The 27,167-nt window shown below is 38.8% G+C and overlaps 1 pseudogene; it reads left to right on the top strand.

The window, feature by feature from the left end:
* The first annotated feature begins 1,255 nt into the window (after positions 1–1,255).
* On the top strand, positions 1,256–23,277 carry LOC112409038 (60S ribosomal protein L28 pseudogene; annotated as a pseudogene).
* Positions 23,278–27,167: the final 3,890 nt, after the last annotated feature.

The raw sequence follows: 27,167 nt of genomic DNA, 5'->3' as shown, positions 1-27,167 counted from the left end.
TGGTAAAGGTGTCAGTCCTCTTAACTGCAGTGTCTTTATCTGTCAAACCTTTGCTGTGAAAAACATACAGGATAACATTTCTAAGGATGCTTTTTGCGGTAACAGGGCTTAGAAATAAGGCAGCAAGCATAATGTAGTCATTGAAAAGCTGAGGCTGCCCTACGAGGATTCAATTTAGGATTCTATTCCTTCCTAGCCAGGTGAACTAGGCCAAGTTTCTTAACCTCTTTCTTCAGTTTCCTCATCCGAAAAGTGGGACTGAGAGTGTTCTGCCTCACATCCCAGGTGGTTCTGAAGATGAAATGCCTTCATCCATAAAAAATGCTTACAACAGTGACAAACTCACGAATGCACGTGGCCGTGATTTACGATAAGCCTCCCCGCTGTGATTGTCAGGAGGACTCCATTGTTCCTTGTACCTTCCTCCCCGGCCCGGTACTGCTACTGTAAGTGAAATTCTAAACCTTCCAAAGCTGCTTCACTACCAGGATCCCAGAACATGTTTTTGAAATAAGAGACCTTATTTCATGGGGCTTCACAGCTTTGAAACAAGATACGATGAAAGAATCAGTGTCACTCTCTCCCTCTCTTTTATTTCTGAATGGAGAAATAAAGGCACAAACGTCATGAGGAATTGAAAAGAAGTCTAACTAGCGTGGAGTCCTCTCACTCCGCATCCGCGAAATCGTGCGTGATGCTGTCACCTGTTGTGCGGACTGCAATTCCTAGACAACCTCTGTTGTCCTGGTTACTCTTTTCCATCCTGTGATAAGCTAGAAGAATCTTGTTTTCTAAAGAATTACCCTTAAGGGCTTCCCTGGTGGCACAGCTGTTAAGAATCCGCCTGCCAATGCAGGGGACACGGGTTCGTGCCCTGGTCCAGGAAGATCCCACCTGCCGCGGAGCAACTAAGCCCGTGCGCCACAACTACTGAGCCTGCGCTCTAGACCCCGCGAGCGACAACTGCTGACGCCCGCAGGTCTAGAGCCCGCGCTCCGCAATGAGAGAAGCCACCGCAATGAGAAGCCCGCGCACCGCAGGGAAGAGTAGCCCCTGCTCACCGCAACTAGAGAAGAGCCCACACGCAGCAACAGAGACCCAACTCAGCCAAAAATAAATAAATAAATTTATTTAAAAAAGAATTACTCGTAGGACTGAAGTCTTGGTAACCGAGGAGGTGTGGTGTAGGTAAATGGGGAGACTGTGGGGATATATCCTGTAGACTTGTTGGGGCAGGTACCCTGGCCCCGGGAGGATGGATGACGCCTCGCTGGAACAAGATGTTCTTTGCTGCATCCTCAGCACCCCCCGAAGTGCCTTGTGTCCACTGGACACGCAGTGGAGGAAGATGAAGTTAGAGGGCTGGCGATGTCCTAGATACAGCTTTCACATCCCATTGATAGAAATGCTCTCAAAGGTCAGTGCTTAGGAAACAACACCCACTTTAAAACAAGGTTGTTTTCTAATTGAAATATAGTTGATTTACAATATTGTGTTAGTTTCAGGTGTATAGCACAGCCACATATATATATATATGTATGCACACACACGTATACATACACACACACATATTCTTTTTCATATTATTTTCTCTTATAGGTTATTACAAAATATTAAGTATAGTTCCCTGTGCTATACTAAAACTTTTAAAAATCAGAAGTCACTCTTTAACAGAACTTGATAATAGAGGCATTCTATGTCAGTGGGTAACAGAGAACAAGGATGGAATAGTTTCAAACAATAGATATATAATATTTATTTAAAGTTAAGTATATATTTTATGGAGTACCTATAGACATACAAATGCTGACAATACAATTAGTTGGTACCTCTCTGTTACTGCCAGACCATCCAGTTTCATTGCATATAAAAGTGTTACACAGGAACACTTTGTCACCGAAATTCTGAAAACAGTTTGTTCAGCCTTCTGAAATAATACCTCAGGAGAGTGAAAAAAATCATTTAGAACATTTCCTTAATATTGTTAAAAAGACAAAGTTCCACTGAGTGAATTATAAAGATCTCATGGACTGTATTCAACGATTCCTGAATCCGGCGACATCCCAGGTAGTAAACAGAAGGGAGCTCCGAGGAGCTGTACAAAATGAAAGACTTTTAAGGTAGAAGGGAACAGGAACAAGGAAGTTATGCTAGCAAAAAGTGGACTGACTGGGGCAAGGTCACTTTCCTTTAGGGGATGGCAGGGGTCCATCAGGCCGATAACATTACTAGTGTCGACCAGGCAATTTCTGAGTGACTGGTTTAAGATTCCATTTCTGGGAGAGCCAAAACTGTTATTAAGTCTGGGTTTGGTGACGAGGGGCGTGGCATAAGTGACTCCATTTGGGGCCAGTTGTCTTGTTTTTAACATTATCTGTGTTAAGAACTGGGTAAAACCTAATTATACTTTATTACATTTTATAATTTTATCATACTCTGCTTCTTCTGGGGAATATCAGGTAAGCATCTCCAAGATACATGCCCGCGCCCTCCCCCTCCTTCCAATAATAACGAACTCATAAACCCTTCAATAATAGCTGAGACAAAAATATACATGAGGGTTTCTTTCTCATCAGTAAGTGGTGCTAAAAATTACAGGTTTTCAGTGTTAGTGTTTGAACGTGTACTTAAGGCATTGGGTTTTTCTGAAAGGTTCCCCCTTCCGTAAAGATGACTTAAAGTGGAACCTTGCCTATGAAAAAAGAGAAACTGATGGATCCGAGCCCTGCCCCCAACCTCTTCGCTTGCTCTTCAGCACGTAGGTGTGATCGTGTTCGGTGAATAAAGAACATGTGTGCATTCATTGATATAAATGCTCTCAAGCTCTCTAGAAATAGCAAAATCAAATCTGACTTGAAAAGGGAGTGTAATGCTTCGCAACAAAGTGATACTGTCCAAGAGGATTCTGATGATACATCATTATTTCCTGCTGTAAGGTCAATGAATTGCTCTGGGACTCTGTGTATTATCTCTGCACTGCTGTTTTCTGGGACTTACTGGTCCTTTTACAATGTGGACCTATTTCTTATAAAGAAGAAAAACTGCTAGGATTAAGACTTTTAAGAGATTGAATGTTTGTTTTATTGCATTTAAAAAAATAGCAGTAAAGCTGCTAAAACAGCAAGCTTTGCCTTTTTTTTTTTTTTTTTTCCTGAAGTGCTTCACTTTACTAAAGAAATGTGCTGAAAAATCTCTTCGTAAGCTAAGTTTCCAAACGTGAGCCTATGTCTTTTGTGGATGTCAGGTCACATCTGTAACTCATCACTATATATATATATTTGTAATACTGATGGAAGAAAGGGTATGCATAAAATGTTAGAGCTTCAATGGCAATTAATATGGAAATATTTGGACTTTAGAGAATTAGTAGACAGAGTCACAGCCCTCATGAGCGTGCCAGGCGTTCTCCTAAGCACATAGAGGAGCTTATACAATTTGAATATCGGTAATGTGCTGAGTGAGAGCAGTAGTCATCGGAAGAGTAGTAGAACGTAGCTGTTGCAACTGCCACATTGAATGTTAGGAAATTGCTAATGCTGGGTCATTTTTAATCTATAGAGTGGTAATTTCATAGGACTTAACAGTACTGTGGTTATAAGAATAAAGATGAGCTAAACGTTGATGGAATTTTACAGACTGTTCAGAAAATGTCTTACCAGACATTTGCTGCATTATAAGAAGAGTTCTACCAGTGTGGTATGCTACCACAGTGTACTTGGCTAAGACCCACTCTGTGACACTGGACTACAGCAGACATCGTTGAAATGCACGTACCTGGGATTTATGATATGCCCTATCACGTATGAACTAAAAGCAATGTCGTCCTATATTCTTTAGCCTCTTAGTATCCTTGTGATGTGGATAGTGATAAAAATCTTTCCTTATTTTATGGTTGAAAACAATGGTGCACAGACCCAAGAACTCCTCTGTAGTCACTTACGTGTTCTGGCTTGGGAGAGGGACAGCCTTTGGCACAGAATCAACAAAGAATGACCAGTGATATTTATTTTTGTGTTACTGCCATTTCTCCTATCACTAACTTGACGACTCATATAAATAAGAATCATATAACTATGCTTACTGTCACATTTAAAGCAGTATTTACTCCAAAACAGGTGCCACATGGTTTTGTATAAATTGTAGAAACTAGGCAGTTTTTATTTTCAAAAGATAAATTTAATATGTTATGGCAATGTTGAAAATCTAAAAAAAAAAATCTCAAAAATCTAGAAAAAAAAAGAATGTTGTTTAATGCATCATTTTTTTAAATTAGAAAGTTAAAGTCATTTGTTAGATTCTTAAGAAGTGGCCCATTAATCTGATCAAAGCACGGTCATCTTAAATATCTTCCCCTCCCCCAGAGGACTTGGTGGGAGAAGCAGGACTTTGTTAGCCAAGTATCCTGCTGGCACTCTTACCTATGGAAATGCATTTCAAATTATTAGTAGAATGGACTGCATATTAGGTAATATTAGTGTATTAAAGTGACGTTTTTGGGTGTACTTAAGGTAGGATGGTTATGGAGGAGAATGTCTTAGTTCTTAAGACATGCATGCTGGTGTATGTAGGGTTAAAACATCACGATAAGTTCAAATGGCATAGCACAGAAGAAACAAAAAGATAACAAGCAAAATAATAATTGATGAAATTAGGTGATGGGAACACAGATGTTTATTGTATTGCTATTAATTTTTTTGAAGGCCTGAACAATTTGGAAATATAAAGGTAGAGAGAAAATACTTCAACACATAGAGATCCTAAAGTCCATTTGGATGTTACTTTCCTTTGAGCCACAGTGTAGGGTAGCCTAGCTAGGAAAAAATAAAGTGGGTTTCCCTCTTTCTAAAGCTACACCTGAATGAAATATCCAACTTTTCTTTTTAAAAAAAATTGAACATTTCTGACGCCAAGGGGAAATCCCCAGATGATAATATTTATCATCCAAGTAAAGGGACTTACAAGTAAACATGGTGGGATATGAAGATAGCATGGAATAGCCCATTGCTGTGAAATGGTTATGTTTGGTATTCAATTTTGTTTGTGTTCTTATGGGTTTAATAGTGAAATCTAAAACGTATCATCATGGACTCTAAAGTGACTTTGAATTAGCTCTTGATCTGACAAAGTCAAGGATGATGAATATCTCTGCCCATGGGAATGAATTCTCCTCTCATGATGACTCAGGGATGCCAAGCCTTGGGAATACCTGCCAGTAAGTTCACCGAAGCAAAACTGGGGCAAGAGTGTCCTAGTTCTCAGTGCCCATCAGTTGTAAGTCCGTGTTCCTACCTGAGAGGTGACAACAAAGATGTTCTTAAGGAACACTTACTATGTGCCGGGCACGGTACTAGGAACAGGCACTTCCTACGAGAAAGGAACTATTATTATATCCATTTCACAGACAGGGAAATGAAAACTTACAAAGATTGCAAGTAACATGGTTTCAAAAAACTGTGAACAATTATTTGTTATAAAATTTTATAACAAAATTTTTGTTATGAAAAAACAGAATTTTTTGTTTTGAAAAATTTGAAAATTTTTCGAAAATTTATTTTATTGAAGTATAGCTGATTCACAATGTTGTGTTAGTTTCTGCTGACAGCAAAGTGATTCAGTTATACATATGTATTGGTTCTTTTTCGTATGCTTCTCCATTACGGTTTATCACAGGGTATGCAATATAGCTCCCTGTGCTGTACACTAGGACCTTGTTATTTACCCATTCTCTATATAATAGTTTGCATGTTCTAACCCCAAACTCCCATTCTTCCCTCCCCCACCCCCCTTGGCAACCACGAGTCTTTTCTCTGTGTCTGTGAGTCTGTTTCATAGATTAGTTCATTTGTGTCATATTTTAGATTCCACATATAAGTGATACCCTACGGTATTTGTCAAGAAGCATAGTTTTTTTAAGTGTCCAAGGCCAACCGTTAACGCAAATGACTGTGACTCCGGAACTCCCTGCTTTGCCCCCCCACTGCAGTGCACGAACCTCACAAAGTGTTGCCTAAGGGCAGCTTCCTCCACCAAATTAGCTCTGGGTTTGGGGCAGCTGGGAGGGGAGGTGTGTGGCAGGCGTGTGTACACTCTCCCGTATCTGATGTACTGTCACCACGCTCACGTGAGCTGCAGCGCCCTGAGCAGCTGAGGGCGTGCTGCGTGAGTGCACCCCTAGCCCCAGTTGCGTATATGACACGCACCATCGCAGGCAGTACCGGCTGCCTAACTCCTAGTGCTTCTTTCTGTCTACCCTTCTCCCCTGGTTGCCACCCTGTTGTCCTCATGTTTCTGAAAAGAACTTCTGAATGAGCAAGTTAGCAAAATCTCTCGCTCTGCCGCTTCTCAGAGGAAATTGGGACTGTTATTTAAGCTAAAAGTTTTTTTTTTTTATAAGTTCGTACTTCCAAGGCCAGCTTTAGCCCCAGATCTCCTTCACATCTGGCCGCTTGTGTGTGCCTTCATCTCAGGTCTGTCTCCCGGAATGCTGGGCATACGGGCTTGCATAGTGTCCTTGAAAAGGTGATCCACACAAGCCCAGTTAATTCCCATGGCTTAAAAAAAATAGAATGCATAAAATAGTTCAGGATGAGTCTTGGTAAAGTTGTCATATGGGCAGTACTCCTTTGGCCTCTGAAAAGACTGGGGAGGAAGCTATGAAATGGAGTGCATTTTGTTGTTATGGAAAGCCACATTCTATAAAAAAAAAAAATCAAAATTATGCAAGAATCGATTGAAGGCTATGAGGATAAAGGGGAACCATTTCTGAGTAGCAGATATGTAGGCATCTCACGGTTTCCATGAAGGAAGCATGTTAGCACATCATTCTTCTACATAAAGGTAAATAACTGTAAGGGAGAGGGTCCCCAGATAGTATCACTGGCTACTCAATATGCTAACAGAATCATTGCCTGGGCTTCTTTCCAAAATATTCAGGATCATACCAATGTGTGGCAGTGTAATGGCAGTGCAAAAAACCTGTGTTTTTACAAAATTGAATAAAGGGAGGAATGAGACGCACCATACCGTTTTTTGCTGGTTTTATCCCATATCTTACAGCCAGGGCTTTGGGATTTTGCATTTCTGTTTGTTTCAGATTGGTGACAAATTATTTCCTTTTTCTCGTTCATCCATTCAACAAAGAGTGACATCTTTGTAGGCACTGTGTAATTTCTCTTGTATTTTATATGAAACCATTCTTTTTAATTTTTTTGATTAAAGTATAGTTGATTTACAATATTACATTAATTTCAGGTATACAAAATAGGGATTCAATATTTTTATAAATTATACTCCGTTTGAAGTTACTATAAAATATTGGCTACATTCCCTGTGCTGTACAATATGTCCTTGTGTCTTACTTATTTTATACATAGTAGTTTGTACCTCTTAATCCCCTACCCCTATGTTGCCCCTCCCCTATCCCTCTCCCCACTGGTAACCACTAGTTTGTTCTTTATATCTGTGAGTCTGCTTCTTTTTCGTTATATTCACTAGTTTGTCATATTTTTTAGATTCTACGTGTAAGTGATATCCTACGGTGTCTTTCTCTGACTTATTTCACTAAGCATAATACCCTCCAGGTCCATCCATGTTGTTTTAAATGGCAAAATTTCATTCTTTTATGGCTTAGTAATATTCCCGTGTGTGTGTGTGTGTTATATAAGAGAAAAAAAAAAAACGTTTTTTTTTTTAAAAAAAAAAAATATATATATATATATATATATATATATATATATATAAATACTGTGGAAACCAAGGAAACAGTTAATCATTCCCTGGGATTTCCTTGTCTATTAAAAACAGTAACTTGTGTCTGGTAACTGGTACTGCATTTCAGTAAAGGACTATTTGGCTACCTGAGAATTTCTAACACAAGTAAAGTACAAGATAAAGGAAGTATCACTTTAGAGGGCAAACTTGACATGCGTGAAGCACTAAGAAGATGAAACAAGATATTTAGGTAAACAGAGCATGTAAAAAGAGGACAAAAGATGTGGGTGAGGAAATGATATGAAGGAGGTCCTAACAGATTTAGTCTCTATTACTGAAAATAACCATGAACATGCAGATAACCAGGAAGACTTACGTAGTTTCATTTTAAATGGAAGACACTTTGCTTAGCCTTTGATTTGAGAAAAATAGTTGTTGAGATGCTGCAGTTCTGATTGTAGCTCTGAGAGCCATGAGCCTGGTTTTCACTTAACCACTGGCTAATTTTTCTAATGTGAGACAATTTTTTAAAGAAGCAAATTGGGTTTTGGTACTTTTTTCAAAAGAAGAAATGTATTTTTAGAATAGATTTTTTTTTCTCTTCAGGGATCTTCTAAGTGTACACTGAATAACTATAGACTAAAGACTGATCATTCCCATTAGCTAAGATTGCTTAACCAATACTTTAATGGTCAAAATTTTCTAACAAAATATTTTTGTTTCTCTAGCTCCTTGTTTTAAAAACCTAGATTCCATGAAATAAATGATGAAACAAACTGAATTTTCCCAATGATGTCAATAGTTTATTTAACATACAGGGGGTAGATCAAAATGCAACCCTTCATACATCTCATACTTGATGACATTGATAACCGAGGCTTTGGAAAATGCAAATGGGATGGATTCTCTGAGTTGCTATTTTGGTCACTACTTTTTGGCCATTGTTAGATATGACTTAAGTCTTGCAGTCAGAGCTTCTGTACTATAGACTGTAATATCAACAGTCTATATCAACTCCCCCAAAGCTGTCCAGTGTACCACTCTCCCACCTCACATCGTGGCCCTACTTTGCCGTCTGTCTGCTCGGTGATGATGTCTGTCCCACGTGACCTACACGATAGTTCTCAAATTTTGACGTTCATGAAAATACATGGGTCATTTGTTATTAATGTTCATTCCTGTTCCTACTCCTCAAGAAATTGTAATTTAGTAAGTCAGAGGGTTGGGGGACATTTCACACATCTCCTCTACTAAAAAGTTACTCCAAGTAATTTAGATGCAGGGGGTCCATGGATTATTCTCAGAGATCTTTACCTAAAGGTTACCCATTTCTAACAATCTGAAAGCAAGCAGCTTCCATTGCCAGCTCATTTGCTTTCAGTAGCCTGAAAGGGAAGCTACATACTTTGATTAGAATTATTGGTGCTACTATAAATGTATAATCCTTCAGTATGTTGTATCATCGTGTTCTTTTTTACTATATAAACCTTCTCAGTAGTTACTGAATATGTTTTTTTGAAGGAGGCATACCAAAAAAAGGAGTGAGGAGATAATTTTTCAAACTTCTACTGTATATTTGAACCGTTGAAAAAAAATACTATATAAACCTTCTCAGTAGTTACTGAATATGTTTTTTTGAAGGAGGCATACCAAAAAAAGGAGTGAGAGGAGATAATTTTTCAAACTTCTACTGTATATTTGAACAGTTGAAAAACATTTTTTTTCAACACCGAGGTTTTTCTGCTTCTATTTAATGAAAGGAAAACACAGTCCATCAAAACGTCATCTGAAAACTGTCAAATTGACTTAAATGAAAAAGCTAGCTTTATTCGTTTTTAGGATCTAAATAGTTTCAGATGTCAGCTCCTTTTTTTCTACTTAACAGAGGCATAAACTTAACCTTAGGTTATCAATAGAAAATAGTTTAGAATTGTTATGTAGATTTGGGTCACAATTTATGGAGGGTCTTCTAAGAACTTTTATAGATATAATCTCATTTAACTCATGACACTTTGAGGAAAGTGGCATTCTCTTTTACAAATGGTGAAACAGACTGAGAGGAAATGTACCTTCTGCAAATTGAGGTATGACATACTTGAAATACTCGAAGTGGCATGTGTCATCTACAGATTGTTTTTGCAGGTGAGGAATCCTAATGAAGTTTTTATTTTGCATGTATAATAATATTGCATCATAATATTTTCATTATGGCTTTACAACTCATAACTAATTTCACGCTAGTCATGATCAGTGACAGGAAGTAATTACAAAGAGATTCATGTTAACGTAACTTAGTTTAAGTTGCATAATTGATGCTGTCACTGGAGCCATTTGTACATATTGAATTTCATCTACTCAAAACTCAGGCAACAATTGTTTCCTTTCCCCCTCACCCCCAATGGCGTAATGCACACATACATGTATACACACATATACATGCGTACACGTGCACACACATTCATACACACACATAAACACACACACACATAAACGGAGAAATCAAAAGTGACAGTGTCACCTCTTTAGGTCACAGTATAGTTTGCCTCTGCTCTTAATGAGACAGACTCACACGTAGATACTCGCGCAGCTGTGAGCTCCAGTGCCCCCAGGGGTGGCCCCGACCAAATGGCAGCACGCAGACCAGTATGAAGCCTCCTCGCTGGCAGGCAAACCCAAAAGAAAGAAGGGGCAGAGGCCAATCTGAGGCTGCTCTGTTCCTTCTCTCACATCGCCCATTAGAATGTCAACCCTTTGCCATGGGGAGGCATGTGGAGAAAGACCAGAGGTTATTATTCTAGCACAAGTCTTTTCACCAAGACCTGAGGTCATGGAATTTGGGGCCACCCACCAAACAGTATCCGTTATAACTTTAATTTTTTGTATCATAAAAGTGATTCTTGCACAGTGTAAGATTCAAGTCAATAAAGTACAGATAACAAAATGAAACTTTCTCATAACACCACCATCCCCTAAAAAACACTTAACATTTTGATACTCATGCTTCTTTCATTTTAGACATTTATGTACATATGCATGCCTACATATATTTACTTATATTTTAACACACATCTTAACACATACACACATGTGTGTCTCCATCTTCATAGGGATAATTCTAACATGACCCTAGTAATTCTTACTGCCGTAGAATCCACACTTCTGTGTAATCCCCTCTCCTTGAGTGTGGGCAGACTTTGTGACTGACTTCTTTGTTTCAACCATTTTTAAAAATTGAAGTGTAGTTAATTTACAATGTTTTGTTAGTTTCAGGTGTATAGCAAAGTGATTCAGTTATACGTGTGTGTATATATATACGTGTGTGTGTGAATATAAATATTCTTCAGATTCTTTTCCATTATAGGTTATTATAAGATACGGAATATGGTTCCCTGTGCTCTACAGTAGGTCTTTGTTGGTTATCTATTTTATATATATAGTGGTGTGTGTATGTTAATCCCCAACTCCTGTGGGTCTACTTCTCTGCTGTAAATAAGTTCATTTATGTTAGTTTTTTCGATTCCACATATAAGTTGTTACATGAGCCGACGTGGGTTGTGAAAGAATTCACAGAAGTATTAAGAAGGGAAGAAAAGAAAGTTTTTATTCACTTTCCAAGGAGGAAAGGGGCCAGACGCATAGAGTGGCATTAGCACTGAAGGGTGGGCTTTTGAGTCTTTTACTGAGTTTCAAAGGGCAATATGCAGGAAAACGGGGTGGGTTCATATCTCTTCTGGTCCACAGCAGTACCCAGGCTGGCTGTGTCTCTATAGGATGTGGTTTTTTGGAGAATAGACTTGCAGTCTTCAGTAATTTTCCAGTCTTTGGGTATCTGAAAGAGACTTGATCGTGGCCCTTGACAGGTGCTACTCTGTTGTGAACAGTGTTAGATGGGTTTACGTAAGTGGTATCGTATGATGTACTTCACTTAATATGGGAATCTCTAAGTCCATGCATGTTGCTACAAATGGCATTATTTCATTCTTTTCATGGCTCAGTAGTATTCCATTGTGTATATATTATCACATCTTCTTTAACTATTCATCTGTTGATGGACACTTAAGTTGCTTCCATGAGCACAGTTTTATTATATATGGGGGTAAATATGTCTGGACCCAAAGGAGCCATGGATGTGGTTTATTGTGTTTTCAAGAATAGGAAAAGTGCTTATGTATTGGTCTCTCCTGCTCAAGTATGCCACCAAGCACATTTCTTGGAATTTCTCAATAAATAGTTGCTAAATAAAAATGAGGGGGCAAGAATAAAAGAGTTAAATGTAAAAAGTTGTTATTCAGCATTCTAAAAATCAGTAGGGATGTAAGTCTTCTAGGTTTTGAATCAGCTAGACCAGACAACTGTGTAGATAGTATTATTTACTTTTATGTAGTAGATGTCATCTCCTCGAGGATAAATATCAGTGAAAATAGGGAAATAAACAGCATTGCATCGAAGTGTTAAGATAATTCATTTAGGGTGAAAAACATGCCACAATTTATTTATAAACCTTAGGGGATCTGAGCTATAAAATGCAGCTTGGGAATCAGAGAATCATTTTTGACTGGTCTTTGAAAACATTAGCTCAGTGTACCACTGTAGCATATGAGCCAACAGATTTCCTGAGCCTTATTCGGAAGATATAAGAAAACAGAGGTGAAAATACTGCAGTGTTCTTACAGCATTCCAAGCTTCACCATCATAAATAGTATGTGTGGTTTGCACACTGTCCCTCCAAGAGACCTAATGGACTTGATGTAAACTCATAGAATGACCAGAGGGATCATGACACTTCTATTAAAAATAATATTAAAAATAAATTTTATTAAAAGTAGATTCTATTAAAAGTAATTATAATAATATCCAGCACTGCTTCAGTTCTTACTCCAGTCCAAGTGGGAGTTCCTTTGTGTATATTTACAGATTGAATCCTCACAAAATCTTCTTGGGCAGGTAATATTATTTCATGCCCGTTTTACAGGTAAGGTTACTAAGGATCAGGGAATTTAAGTGACTCACCCAAGTTAGACAACTAGTAAGTGGCTGAAGCAAAATTTGAACCCAGGAAACCTGGTCCTAAAATCCATGCTCTTAACCATGACACTCAGCAGGGAACGTCATATATTCTGTTCTGGGAAGTGGAAGGCAGGGACAAAGTATTATGGACATGTACAAAACAGAAAACCATGCCGAGAGACTGAACTTGGATTTGCCCTCCATTTACCAAAATGCTGAAAATAGGTTATATTTTCAGACGAATAAGAAAAAGTGTTACTTTGGACAGTACAGGCAAAAACAAGCAAAAAAACACACTTTTATTGAACACATTATTCCAAATAATGCTAGGAATAAAATAGCCAGTTCAAAAAAGGCTTAGATAGTTTTATGGCTTATAGCTCCCGAACTAGAATAACTGCTATTTCACCTACAGACATTAACAATTTTTGTGTGGTTCACGTGATTATTAATCTCATGCTGGTGTCACGAGGTCACCCCTGGCCTCCAGGTCACTTCCTCACATTTGGGGGTAGGGGAAATGCACCAGACTCATTTCCGCCCCTAATGGGTGACTAGCACAAGTGATAGTGTCACAGTTACTTTTCCTTTATTCCCGCCTTATTTTAGCAATTTCCCCATATTGGCGCACCTTGAACCTTGCTGTTACCCAAGCCTCTCCACGTGTGAAATGTTTGATTGGCAGTAAACCCATTCTTACATTATCAGATTCTTACTTTTCTGGACTCTGTCTCTCCTGGATAATTTCATTTCCTCCCTGACCAGTCATCATTTCATTGAGATTTGCAACACCCTCAAGTGCTTTACCTCATAGTCATTGGACTCGACCTGTCCTGATCCTAATCTTAAATCCAACCACATTTTTCCTTCCGCTTCTGTTTTTAAACAGCTAGAGAGTGTCTAACATATACTTTTCCTATTATTTGTCAGGGAGATATTAAATATATGATTCATGAGTCAATAAATGCATGAGAAATACAACAGCTTTCCTAATTGGCTGTCACACATTCATGATTTCCAACCTCAGATGGTTCATTAATACCCATTGGCAAGCGGCACTTAAAACCCTTCACAGGGCTTCCCTGGTGGCGCAGTGGTTGAGCATCCGCCTGCCGATGCAGGGGACACGGATTCGTGCCCCGGTCCGGGAGGATCCCACGTGCCGCAGAGCGGCTGGGCCCGTGAGCCATGGCTGCTGAGCCTGTGCGTCCGGAGCCTGTGCCCCACAATGGGAGAGGCCACAACAGTGAGAGGCCCGCGTACCGCAAAAAAAAAACACCAAAAAAAACCCCAACCCTTTACAGTATCACACAGTGGTTGAGAAACTGACACTGGAGCCACATCTTTGGGCCACATAACATCTCTAAGCCTCAATTTCCACATCTGTAAAAGGGGATAACAATATTAGCCACCTTATAATTTTTTTTCTTTTCTAACGGTGCTTCATTATTTTTCTTCATTAAATATGTGTGATTTTAATTTTTAAAAGAAAAGATATTTATAAAATTCCATTGAACACATATTTAATGGGGTGTCCACTGTGTTTTGGACACCATGAGAGCACAAGATGAATGTGCTGTGCCCTCTTGTTTCAAGGAGCCCTTCATCAAGTCGCAGAAGGTGTGCTTCCAGTGAGCTGGAAGATAGGCTTGACTAGGATAAGTCTTAGAAGAGAAGGACAAAAATGTCCTGGGTGAGCTCAGTGAAGGAGACAGCACTGACCTGTGCAGAAGTCAGGATACTGTCAGCAAATGAGGTAAAATAAGTTCTGAAATTTTCTTTTTCAACCCCCCCCCCAAAAAAAAAAAGTTTAAAGAATAAGTTCAAGGATCCACTTGCTTTTCTGTTCCTTCTGCAGTAAACATCCCAACTCTTCTTTTAGATTCATTTTTATGAATCAGTCAGAAGGGAGACAAAGAATGTTCAAGATGTATTCAAATTGCCATGAGGAGAGAGGGGTGTAATTACTAGTTATAAGAGTAGCACTAAATTCATTCACTTATTGTAATTCTTCTAAAGGAATATATATTGAATATTTTGAAACATATTGTTAAAATATGATTCAAAGAAGAGCGACTGTTTTGATAATTTATAAAACAGAAGGACTGGATTATATAAAATGTTTTCCATTTGATACAGTCTTTCAATCAAAGTTAAAAAACCTAAAGAAATCTTCCAAAGGAAATTATTGCTCTCAGAAGGAAGGGTGGACAAGTCTGTGATTTGGAAATTAAGTTGGCTGGGTGAATAAGTAAGAGCTGACTGAAAACTTAGAGCCCTTGTACTGGGAGGCATTAGCTTTGGGTTGAATCACAAGTTTTCCTTGGTTACTGTCAAATGGAAATAGAAATTAAATTTAAGCAGAGCTTATTAAGAATTGTTAGTCTGAAGAGCACTTCATCAGTTCTAAAGTATATGTAAGTGGCATGGCTAATTAAAATGGAATTTTAGTGCTGCTAATATAATTTGCAGTCTTAAGAATCTGCTCTCTGGAAACCTCTCCAGTACTTGGTTGAGATATTCTTGGTACTGTAGTTAGTATTCATTTGGGACCCGTCTAGTTATGTCTAGTTGACCTTCCATCCAAGAAACAAGCAAACAAAAAAAAAACAAAGCAAAATAAAAAACTTTACATATCTTGGGTTTGGAGAAGAGTTTTTTGGTGTAATTGTTTATAGATACGTTGAATTCTTCTCAAATAGGATCAGGATTGAAAACAGATATGTAGGCTTTGAAACCGTGCTTATCAAAGCATTTTTAAAAATTTTAGTGGAGTCATGACAGGAGGAAGATATAATTTATTTGGACTCTGTTTACTCATATTAAAATAAGAATAGGAATAAAGAAACGGTGACAGGCTACGAGTAATCAAAAAGAGTAGAAATATTTTCCCAGATGTCCTATGGTGTTATCTATTTCCTATGCGGTTCTCTATCTCCAGCAAAAATGGGGATAATCCTTATCTTCTGTATTTCCACACTTGTATACATCCCTTTCATACTGAATCAGGACTGACCTGTGTACCACAGTACTGTAAACGGGATGGTTTGAGCTTTCTGAGCCTGGGTCCTCAAAGGCTGTTGTGACTTTCAGCTTGGCCTGTTGGGTCACTTGCTTTGGGAGCAAGTTGGCCTCTATGCTGTGAGGACTCTTTACAGACCTGTGGGAAGTCCCATGTAGAAAGGAATAAGACCTCTGGCTAATAGGCAGCACCAGCCTACTAGCATGTGTGTGAACCACCTAGTAAATGATCTTCTAGCCTCAGTTAGGCCTTCAGATGGCCAGAGTCCAGTCAACATCTGTCTTTATAATCTCACGAGTGACCTTGCATCAAAAATTGATAGTAATTATTGCTTTAGGCTATTAATCTTTGGAGTGTTTGGTTATGCATTAATTGATTACAGTTACTTACACTGTAACGTATGATTTTATCAAATGCCATTCTGACCAAGGAGATGATACCACATATTATAAACAACTGTTGTAGCCATTTAATGCTACTTAGAATGTTTTAGAACTTACATCAGATGATCAACAATATCAGTTGCTACCAAATTTGGAGCTGACTGATTAATGAAACGTGTGCTTATATTCCAGATAGTAGTAAGAGTAAGCCAATGGAGGCCATGATCTACCAAGCTGAATGATAATTAAATATTTGCCCCTACTTGAAACTACTTCTGTTTTTTCCACGTTACTGTGAATGGCATGCATTCCTATTTTTTGAAGAGTAAAGCTTGGCTAAACCTGAGACTTTAGATCTACCGAAGACACAGCCTCCAAAGAAAACTCATAGTAGTTTCACTCATCATCACGTACCGTTAATGTCACTTTTTTTGGTGACTACTTCACATTTATTGGCTGTTACATATTTTTTTTCGAAGAGCTATATCAGGAATTTATCCTGGACCTTCCCCTTGCACTGAGTAACTCTCTTGAACTCCAAAAACCAGAAATTGCAACATTTCTCACATTTGTTATGTTAGCACATTGTTTTCCTACTCAAAATATTGGACTTTTATTTTTTTTTTTTAACAGCTTTATTGGAGTATAATTGCTTTACAATGTTGTGTTAGTTTCTGCTGTATAACAAAGTGAATCAGCTATACATAAACATATATCCCCATATCCGCTGCCTCTTGTGTCACCCTCCCTATCCCACCCCTCTAGGTGGTCACAAAGCACCGAGCTGATCTCCCTGTGCTGTGCGGCTGCTTCCCACTAGCTAGCTATTTTACATTTGGTAGTGTATATATGTCCATGCCACCCTCTCACTTCTTCCCAGCTTACCCTTCCCTTTCCCCGTGTCCTCAAGTCCATTCTCTACGTCTGCGTCCTTATTCCTATCCTGCCCCTAGGTTCTTCAGAACCATTTTTTTTTTTTTTAGATTCCATATATATGTGTTAGCATGCAGTATTTGTTCTTCTCTTTCTGACTTACTTCACTCTGTATGACAGACTCTAGGTCCATCCACCTCACTGCAAATAACTCAATTCTGTTTCTTTTTATGGCTGAGTAATATTCCATTGTATACATGTGCCACATCTTCTTTATCCAGTCATCTGTCAATGGACACTTAGGTTGCTTCCGTGTCCTGGCTATTGTAAATAGAGCTGCAGTGAACATTGTGGTACACTGACTTTTCAAGTTGATGGTGAGTTCCAGGCTCTTACACTTATTTCTGCAAAAATGGCCATTACAGCAAGCTTGTCTTCTTAATTCTGTTGCACTATTATAGTCTAGGCCTTCATTCATGTAAAGGAACGCCTTCAGGGTGCTGATTTCTTGCAGGAAGATCATTACTGAGAAGACAAGTCTAACCTGTTATAATTTCTCTCTTCTATATGCCCTGGCCCATCAATTAGTATATTTACATCTCCTATTAAATATGAACACCTTAAACTGCATATAACCTTAAACTGAGCTGCTTTCAAGTATGAAGAATTTTCAAAAATGTTAACAACCTATTAATAGAGCAAGAGATCAGATAAATTTTTTCTGTAATTAATGTTGCATTCTTGACCAATGGCATCTGTATATGTGTTGGTGGCAGGAATTCTGGGGGCAGTCTTTGGGTTTTATGTGCAATCTTTTTTCTCTTTCTGAAACTAATGAGTAAAATTAATAAGCCTAAGTATGACTAAAGGAATCCTTGATTTTAGTAATACTGTATTCTAAAATTTTGAGCTAACTCCATAGTAAACTCCAAATATTTTAAAAAATATTTATTGATACCTACTATTAATAATGGATGCATGAGTCAGTCTTCAATTACATAGAAAAGTAGCCATGTATTTGCATTCACAGTGCTTATAGCCTGTTCCCTTCTGACTTGTATATTTTATGTGCTTTTAACGTTAAGAGTAGTAATGTTCTACTCTTCTGTCTTCTCAGTTGAATATATTAGTTATGGTTCAAACACTTTCTGTATCACTCACGGACCTGGCAGGAAGTCAGGTGCACTCAGATGGTTTAAATGAAGAAAGGTTTTTAAGGAAAGGTCGACTTACGGAGTGGTTGGCAGGACTAAGGAAACAAACAAAAGATGTTGAAGCGCCAGAGAATAGCAACAGTAGGAAGAAGTTATATCTGTTAAAAGCTAAGAAACAAGGGGATGAACCCAAGAGAGCTAGAGCCCTAAACGAGATCATTTGGTAGATGTGATAGTCTTCAAAAGTTATAATTATCCCTGAAAAGCTTTGCCACAGCAGTGACTATGCAGGGAGGAAATATCTCAATCTCTCCCACCCTACCTGCATCCTGCAGATGCCTCTTACAGGCATTTTCCAATCAGAAGTTAGTGTAACAATATGTCCTAGAGATCAGCCACCCAGGTCTGCAGAGCAGAGAAGTATGGAGATCTTGGAAAAGGAATGATGGAGAAAAACCAGCATACCTCCGTATGAAAATGCTTTTTCGGTAGCAGGCCTTCCGCTCTTCTTAGGTCATACTTAAAATGAACTTAAATATGAGGAAAAATTAGTAGTTGTTTGAAGTTTTATTCAAATATTAATATAAATTGAATTACAATATCCCTGAATGTGGCACGTTTCTTCTCAAAGGTAATATCAGACAATAAATAAGTAATAAAAAGTAACTGATAACCTTGAAATTAATTTATGTATGTGTTGACCATACAATAAACAAACCCCAGTGGGTGGCCTCTTCAGGACCATGGACAGATCTCGCCTGGCTGTTCTGTAGTCCTCAACAGTATCTTGTGCTTCGGCTACTTCCCTAGCTAAAACTTCCCAAGTTGTACTGAAATGACTGAAGCTGTTATCTGACTGATTTTATAATGATGTTATGAGATTACAGCTAAAAACTTAGTTTAAATGATTAGGCACTTTGTTGTAGAAATTTTCCCTCGTATGGCAGGATCTACGAGCGTCTGCTGTGATGACTCTCTTAAGACTAGTCGTGTCCTCTGTAGAAGCTGTGAAGGGTGATGTTTTGTGTCACAGAGCAGGATGCCAGAAGAAGTTAGTACTTTACCACTGTAGCTTCAAGAAGATTTGCATTTCTGGTGCAGTAATGTAATAATTCAGAGTAGCTTTTAGAACTGCAGTAATGCCTTTACATGGCAAGTGACCTTCAACTGTTGTTACATAATCCTGAGATTTATTAAAATCATTATAGATAATGGAATTCCAGATGACCTCACTAATCACATTTTTCCAACTATATCAAGTAGATCATTTCCTTTATTATTTATTATAAATTCATTTATTTATTTTTGGCTGCATTGCGTCTTCGTTGCCGCGCGTGGGCTTTCTCTAGTTGCGGCGAGCAGGGGCTACTCTTCGTTGTGGTGCGAGGGCTTCTCATTGTGGTGGCTTCTCTTGTCGTGGAGCACGGGCTCTAGACACGCGGGCTTCAGAAGTTTTGGCTCACGGGCTCTAGAGCGGAAGCTCAGTAGTTGTGGCGCACGGGCTTAGTTGCTCCGCGGCATGTGGGATCTTCCCCTACCAGGGCTCGAACCCGTGACCCCTGCGTTGGCAGGCGGATTCTTAACCACTGCGCCACCAGGGAAGCCCGATCATTTCCTTTAAAACAAAGTATATGACTGTGGTTTTTTGCACTTAGCTCATCTTGTCCAGATGTCAGAAGCACCCACTAATACCTCAGAGGACTGCATAGAAGGCTGCAACTATTTTGGTGCAGAATTATAGACTAAGCCACTAAACTAAAGGGTTTCAAAACATGGATCAGCTCTTGGAATGCATCTGTAGTTTAGGAAACGTGAGGAATAGTGAACTAGGCTGGTCTTACTTTCTAATGAATTATAGATTTTACTTCTCCATAAACATGTTTCATACTCAGCTGGAGATAAGAAAATGCATTTTTATATTTTTATTAAATATTAGTTAAAGCAATATTTATAAAACATCTGTAGGGTATAAAGAAAAACAGTACACTAAATACGTAACCTACCCACAGTTTTAAAAGAAAACGGTAACAGTATCCTGAATATGTATCATTCCCTTGATAGTCTTTGTCACTTCATTCTTGAATTATGTCCTTTCATTTTCCTTCTATATTTCAAAATTAGACATTATGGTATTATTCAGTAAATGTTTGTATAGATTTACCCACATATTTGCCACTCTCCTGTCCTGCATTATTCTTGCATCTCAGATTTCCATCTGGTATCATTTTTCTTCTGCCTAAAGTATACCTTTTGGGATTCTCTTTAGAGAGGAGCCACTGGTACTACATGCTCTTCAGTTTTTAATTTAGGTGAAAAAGTCTCTAATTCTGTTTCATTCTTGAAAGATCTTTTCATTGAATGTACAATTCTAGGTTGAGAGTGTTTGTTGCAGCCTCTTAAATATACTATTCCACTAACTTCTGGCTTTCTCTGTCAGTTCTAAGAAGTCAGCTGCCTGACTATAGTCAATCCTCGAATGAAAAACACCTTTTCTTTTCACTTTAAACATTGTATCTTTATCTGCAGTTTCACCCTGATATGTATAATTGTTATTTTTTAAATTTATCACGCTTGGAATTTTTGCACCTTCTCAAAGGTACTGTAAGAGTCAAAAACAGACGTGGGCTCTGTCTTATGAAACTTGTGAGGAAATGAGAGAAAATGAAATAAACTCTAGACACAAACCTGATTTTGGATATATTGAATGTGATGCTTCTTGAAAGTATTTAAGTGGAGGTACAAAGTAGACAATAGATATATTCTGTATATATATAAACTCAGAAACTCAGAGAAATTTGGATTGAACATATAAGTTTGGACATCAGGTAGACAAAGGAAGAAAATAATATCATAGATCTGTTGAGACTTTTTAAGAAAATAATGTAGAGTGAGAAGGGATGAAGTCTTAGGATAGATCTTGAGAAATTCCAGTATTCGATGGCCGAGGAAATGGGGACTGAGGACTGAGAGGAAGCAACAAGGGACTAGGGAGAAGTCAGGAAGAGTCTATGTTTGCAGATTGCAATACAATCTTTAAATGAGATAGTCCTGAAATCAGACTTAAGTGGGTCAAGGGTAATGGAGAGAGAGAAAATGGAGGCAAGAAGTCATGTACAAGTCAATGTAGGCTAAAGTATGAGGCAATAAAGAACAGCTTTGAAATTTCAATGGGCATATGATTGCAAAGGTTGACTTGGTGCTCAGCCAGTATCCATTGTGGATTAACATCAGCCCTTCTGATGTCCTGAATCATTCAGAACCAGAATGAAGTGAGAGCCATTATCTGGGACATTATTGGTCTCATAGTGGTTAAAAAAAAAAAAAAAAGTGGCAGGACCATGCAGTTACTCTAAAAGCTTCTTCTTAGAAGTGGCACATATCACTCTCACATATAATTTCATTAACTAAAGGAAGTTACATGGCCAGACCTAATGTGAATGGGGGTAGCAATGGGGAGGGGATATTTTAATTAAATATACAATCTAATATGGTTAAGGTCTCATAGGGAGATTTTTTTTTCATTATTTTCATTGTAAATGAGGAGAATGGGAAATGAGCGGCCCTGTGAGTTGAGAGAATTTTTTAAGGGAGATAATTAATGATGTTTAACTATCATGGAGGTGAATCTAGCTGTAAGAGAATTATTGACCATATTGGGAGAATAGGGTCTGGTTGATATTTTGAGGTTTCCAAGAAATAGAATCCAATTGAGGAAGGGTAGCCCTGGTCCTAGATAGGAAGACCTTCTCCCTCACTAATGAAATAAGTTTTAAAGAAGGGATAAGAGCTCCTCTAAATAGATTTGTAGGTTTGTTAGAGGGTACTAGATAGAATTCCAATATGTATGATGGTTTCTCTTTGCTCTGTGAAGTAGAACATGAGAAATATACTAAGACAATGGAGAAAAGTAAGGAAGGTGTCCTAGGTCGGAGAAAGCTAGGAATATAGAGAAATTCTTCAACTTGATAAAGAACATCTACAGACATCCTACAACTAACGTTATACTTAATGGTGAGAAACTAGAAGCTTTTCCCTCTAAGATCAAGAGCAAGGCAACAATGTCCCGTATCACCACTCCCATTCAACACTGTACTGGAAGTCCTAGCTAATGCGATAAGACTAAAAAGGAAATAAAACTTGTACAGCTTGAGGAAGATGAAATAAAGCTGTGTGTTCACAGATGACATGATTGTCTATGTAGAAAAAGAACTGACAGAAACACTAGTGGAACTAATATGCAATTATATGAAGGTTACAGGGCACAAAATTAATATACAAAAGTCAATTTTTCTTATATACCATGGATGAACCACTGGAATTCGAAACTAAAAACACAGTAACATTTACATTATTAGCACCAAAAAATTAAAATACTTAAATGTAAATCTAAAAAATACGTACAGGATCTGTATGAGGAAAACTACAAACTCTGATGAAAGAAATCAAAGAAGATCTAAATAGGTGGATATTCCATGTCCATGGATAGGAAGAGTCACTATGATTAAGGTGTCAGTCCTTCCTCATTTAATCAGAAGATTTAACAGAATCTGAATAAAATTCCCAGCAAGCTTTTTGGCACTGTCAACCAAATGATTCTGAAGTATACATGGAAAGGCAGAAGGCCAAGAAGAGCCAATCTAATAATAAAGAAAAAGAACAAAGCCAGAGGCCTTGCCGTCTCTGGCTGCCGCCAGGAGAGGAGCTGCTGCTACGTCCGCCCATCTGCAGTAGATCGTCATGAGGACCTGCTGCAGCTTCTTGATCAAGAGGAGCAAGCAGGCGTACAGCACCGAACCCAATAACCTCAAGGCTCCCAACTCCTTCCGCTACCACGGGCTCATTCACCGCAAGACTGTGGGCGTGGAGATGGCGGCGGACGGCAAAGGGATCGTGGTGGTCAGGAAGCGGAGATCCGGCCAGGGAAAGCCCCCCACTTCCTATGTGCGGATCACCATCAACGAGAATGCCCAGGCCACCCTCAGCAGCAACCGACACGTGATCCGAAAGAACAGGTACCGCCCAGATTTGCGCATGGCCGCCATCCGCAGAGCCAGCCGCCATCCTGCACAGCCAGAAGAAGCCTGTGATGGTGAAGAGGAAGTGGACCCGCCCCACCAAGAGCTCCTGAGCGATGTACCCCCTTACCCCATGCAATAAAACTGTCAGCTGACATGCCGCAAAGAAAAAAAAAACAAAAACAAAAACCCAGAGAACCGACAACTAATACTACTTGACTTCAAAATTTAATATAAAGCTACAGTTAGTAAGATGGCACGGTAGTGGTGAAAGAATAGAAATAATACATCAGTGGAATAGAGAGTCCAGAAATAGACTCATACATTTATAATCAACTGATGTTTTACAAGGGAGAAAAGGCAATTCAATGGAGAAAGGATTGACTTTTCAACAAATGGTGTCTGAACAATTGGACATTCATATACAAAAATAATTTATACAGACTTTATTACACTTTCCACAAAGATGAAATCAAAATGGATCATAGACAAAAATGTAAATCACAAATCTATCAAACTTCGAGAAGATAGCAAGAGAATAAGCTAGGTGACCTTGGGTCTGACGGTGAATTTTTAGATACAGTACCAAAAGCACCATCTATGAAAGAAAATATTAAGTTGGGATTTACTAAAATGAAAAACTTGTGCTCTGCGGAAGACACTGTCAAGAGAAACAGAAGAAAAGCCACAGACTGACTGGGAGAAAATATTTGCAAAAGACATATCTAAAGAACTGCTATCCAAAATATCCAAAGAGCTCTTAAAACCCAACAGTAGGAAAACACACAGACACACACACACACACACACACACACACTCATTAAAAAGTGAGGAAAAGACTTGAACAGATACTTCATGAAAGAAGATATGCAGATGGCAAATAACCTTAAAAAAAAGATGCTCCATATCTTATATCATCCCTTAGGGAAATGCAAATTAAAACAACAGTTACCACTACGTCTTAAAATGCCCCAAATCCAGAACACTAACAACACCAAATGCTGGCAAGGATATGGAACAATATAAACAATTGTCCATTGCTAGTGGGGATGCGAAGTGGTACAGCCACTTTGAAAGACAATTGGGCAGTTTTTTTATAAAAATAAACATTTTTAGCTACGATCCAGCAGTTGTGCTCCTTGGTTTTTACCCAAATGAGTAGAAAACTAATGTCCACACAAAAACCTGCCACAGATATTTACAGCAGCTTTGTTAATAATTGCCAAAACTAGGAAGCAATCAATATGTCCTTCAGTAGTGAATGGATAAATAAATGGTAGTATATCCAGACAATAAAATAATATTCAGTACTAAAAATATGTGAGCTATTAAGCCATGAAAAGACATGGAGGAACAGGGCTTCCCTGGTGGCACACTGGTTAAGAATCCGCCTGCCAGTGCAGGGGACACAGGTTCGAGCCCTGGTCCAGGAAGATCCCACATGCTGTGGAGCAACTAAGCCCGTGCGCCAGTACTACTGAGCCTGCGCTCTAGAGCCTGCGAGCCACAACTACTGAGCCTGAGTGCCACACCTACTGAAGCCTGCACACCTGGAGCCTGTGCTCCGCAACAAGAGAAGCCACTGCAGTGAGGAGCCCTTACACCACAATGAAGAGTAGCCCCTGCTCGCCGCAACCAAAGAAAGTCCGCGTGCAGCAGTGAAGACCGAACACAGCCGAAAATAAATAAATAAATAAAATGTTTTAAAAAATGTTTTTAAAGATATGGAGGAACATTAAATACATATTACTAAGTCAAAGAAGCCAGTCTGAAAAGGCTACATAGTGTATAATTCCAATTATCGTTGGCTCTTGAACAAAGCAGGGGTTAGAGTTGATCCTCTATGAAGTCGGAAATCTGTGTATAACATAGTTGGTCCTCCATATATACAGTTCCTCCCTCTATATCTGCAGTTCCATATCCATGGATTCAGCCAATGGTGGATCATGTAGTGCTGTAGTATCTACTATTGAAAAAAATCTGTGTGTAAGTGGACCCACGCACTTCAAACCTGTGTTGTCCAAGGGTCAACAGTATATGATGTTCTCGAAAAGGCAAAGCTGTGGAGACAGTAAAAAAGATCAGTGGTTGACAGGTATTCCTGGGGAGTGAGGGAAGAATGAATAATACGGATCACAGACAATATTTAGGGCAGTGGAACTATTCTGCATGATACTGTAATGGTGGATGCATGCCATCAGACATTTGTCAAAACCCATAGACTGTACAACTCAAAGAGTGAACCCTAAAGCAAACTATGGGCTTTCATTAATAATAATATGTCAGGGGCTTCCCTGGCGGCGCAGTGGTTGAGAGTCCGCCTGCCGATGCAGGGGACACGGGTTCGTGCCCTGGTCCGGGAAGATCCCACATGCCGCGGAGTGGCTGGGCCCTGGTACGGAAAAAAAAAAAAAAATAATAATAATAATAATAATATGTCAGTATTGGTTCATCAACTGTAACAAATGGATGGACCATACTAATACAAGAGGTTAATAATAGGGGAAACCGTAGAGGGTGAGAAGGGTATATGGGGACTTTCTATAGTTTCTGTTGAAGTTTTCTACGAACCTTAAACTGTTCTAACAATAAAGTCTATTAATATAAAACATCGATATTAAGCTAATTCCTTAACCCGACCCTTTGGAGGAATCAGATAGATGTTATCTATGCTTAAGGGTTTTGTACTTTTCTCAAAAACCAAAGCCTACGATGATAGATGCAAGGTACAGCCACAGACTCATTCATTGTATGTACTAAGCTATGATATATTTATTAACGCTTAGACAAATAAACATGAATGTGTCTAGAGATGTGTTTCTGTATGCCATGCACATGTCTCTCCTAAGCATTCAAAATATTATTTAAATAGTTTGTGAATATGGTTAAAATCAGGAAGAAAAGTAAAGAGAAAAAGAGGGCAACTAATTTAACATCAGTTGATAAGAGGTACTGAATTTGCAGGAAGCAATGTGTTCTAAAATTGCTCCATGCTTACTCCTTTGCGTCTTTCCTCCATTGGTGTAAACCTTGACACGTTCCAGTGAATTCCCAATGTCCCTCCTCCTTCCAAAACCTATTCCTCCTCAGACTTTTGGTGAGGAAAAGCTACACTGACCTGAAGAGAAGCTGCCGTGCCAGTGATGCGATGTTTTACCTTTGCTGTGGAAACTGCATTAATGCTTGTTTTAAGGACACACCGAGCCTTTATTTGTGTGTTTAATATCTGCAGACATCCTTGGCAGAGAGAGGACGCTCCACATTAGAGTTGATCCTCCTCACTTTTGGCCGGTAAATGAGCCAATCTGTTTTGATGAAGAGGCGGGTCAGGGAAATGTCCCTTTTACTTGCCACACAGAACCAGAAATTCTGACTGAAATATCAGAGTGGTGGCTTTGCTTCCGAGAGTATTTACTTTTAAGGTTCATTTGCTAAGTCAATTCAATGAAAGCACAGCAGTGAAGTCAGCTGAAACCTGGATTGTACGAACGTATTGAATACAAAGGAAGAGACTGTTTGCCCTCTTCAGTATCTGTTCATGTGTTAACTCTTTGTCTTGAAAATCTTGGAAGTTGTATGAATTTATCTTTGAATATTGACATAGGTCATTGGCAACCACATATATGCTATGTTAACTAGCATTTTGTCCCACCTAGCCTTTATTTTAAGATATTTCATTGTGATCTCTCATCTAGATGTGTGATGCACATCTAGATAACATCATTGTGTTTTCACATTGAAGTTTTTTTAAAAAAAATCTAAGGGTGCTATTTAACTGTAGACAATAAAAATTTATGGGGGGCTTCCCTGGTGGTGCAGTGGTTAAGAATCCTCCTGCCAACTCAGGGGACACAGGTTCGAGCCCTGGTCCGGGAAGATCGCACATGCTGTGGAGCAGCTAGGCCTGTGAGCCACAACTACTGAGCCCACATGCCACAACTACTGAAGCCTGTGTGCCTAGAGCCTGTGCTCCACAACAAGAAAAGCCACCGCAATGAGAAGC

Source organism: Neophocaena asiaeorientalis, unplaced genomic scaffold, assembly GCF_003031525.2.
Source record: "Neophocaena asiaeorientalis asiaeorientalis breed wild unplaced genomic scaffold, Neophocaena_asiaeorientalis_V1.1 scaffold669, whole genome shotgun sequence".
Lineage (NCBI taxonomy): Eukaryota > Metazoa > Chordata > Mammalia > Artiodactyla > Phocoenidae > Neophocaena > Neophocaena asiaeorientalis.
Note: the sequence above shows the minus strand (reverse complement) of the source record. Positions and strands in the feature narration are given on the sequence as shown.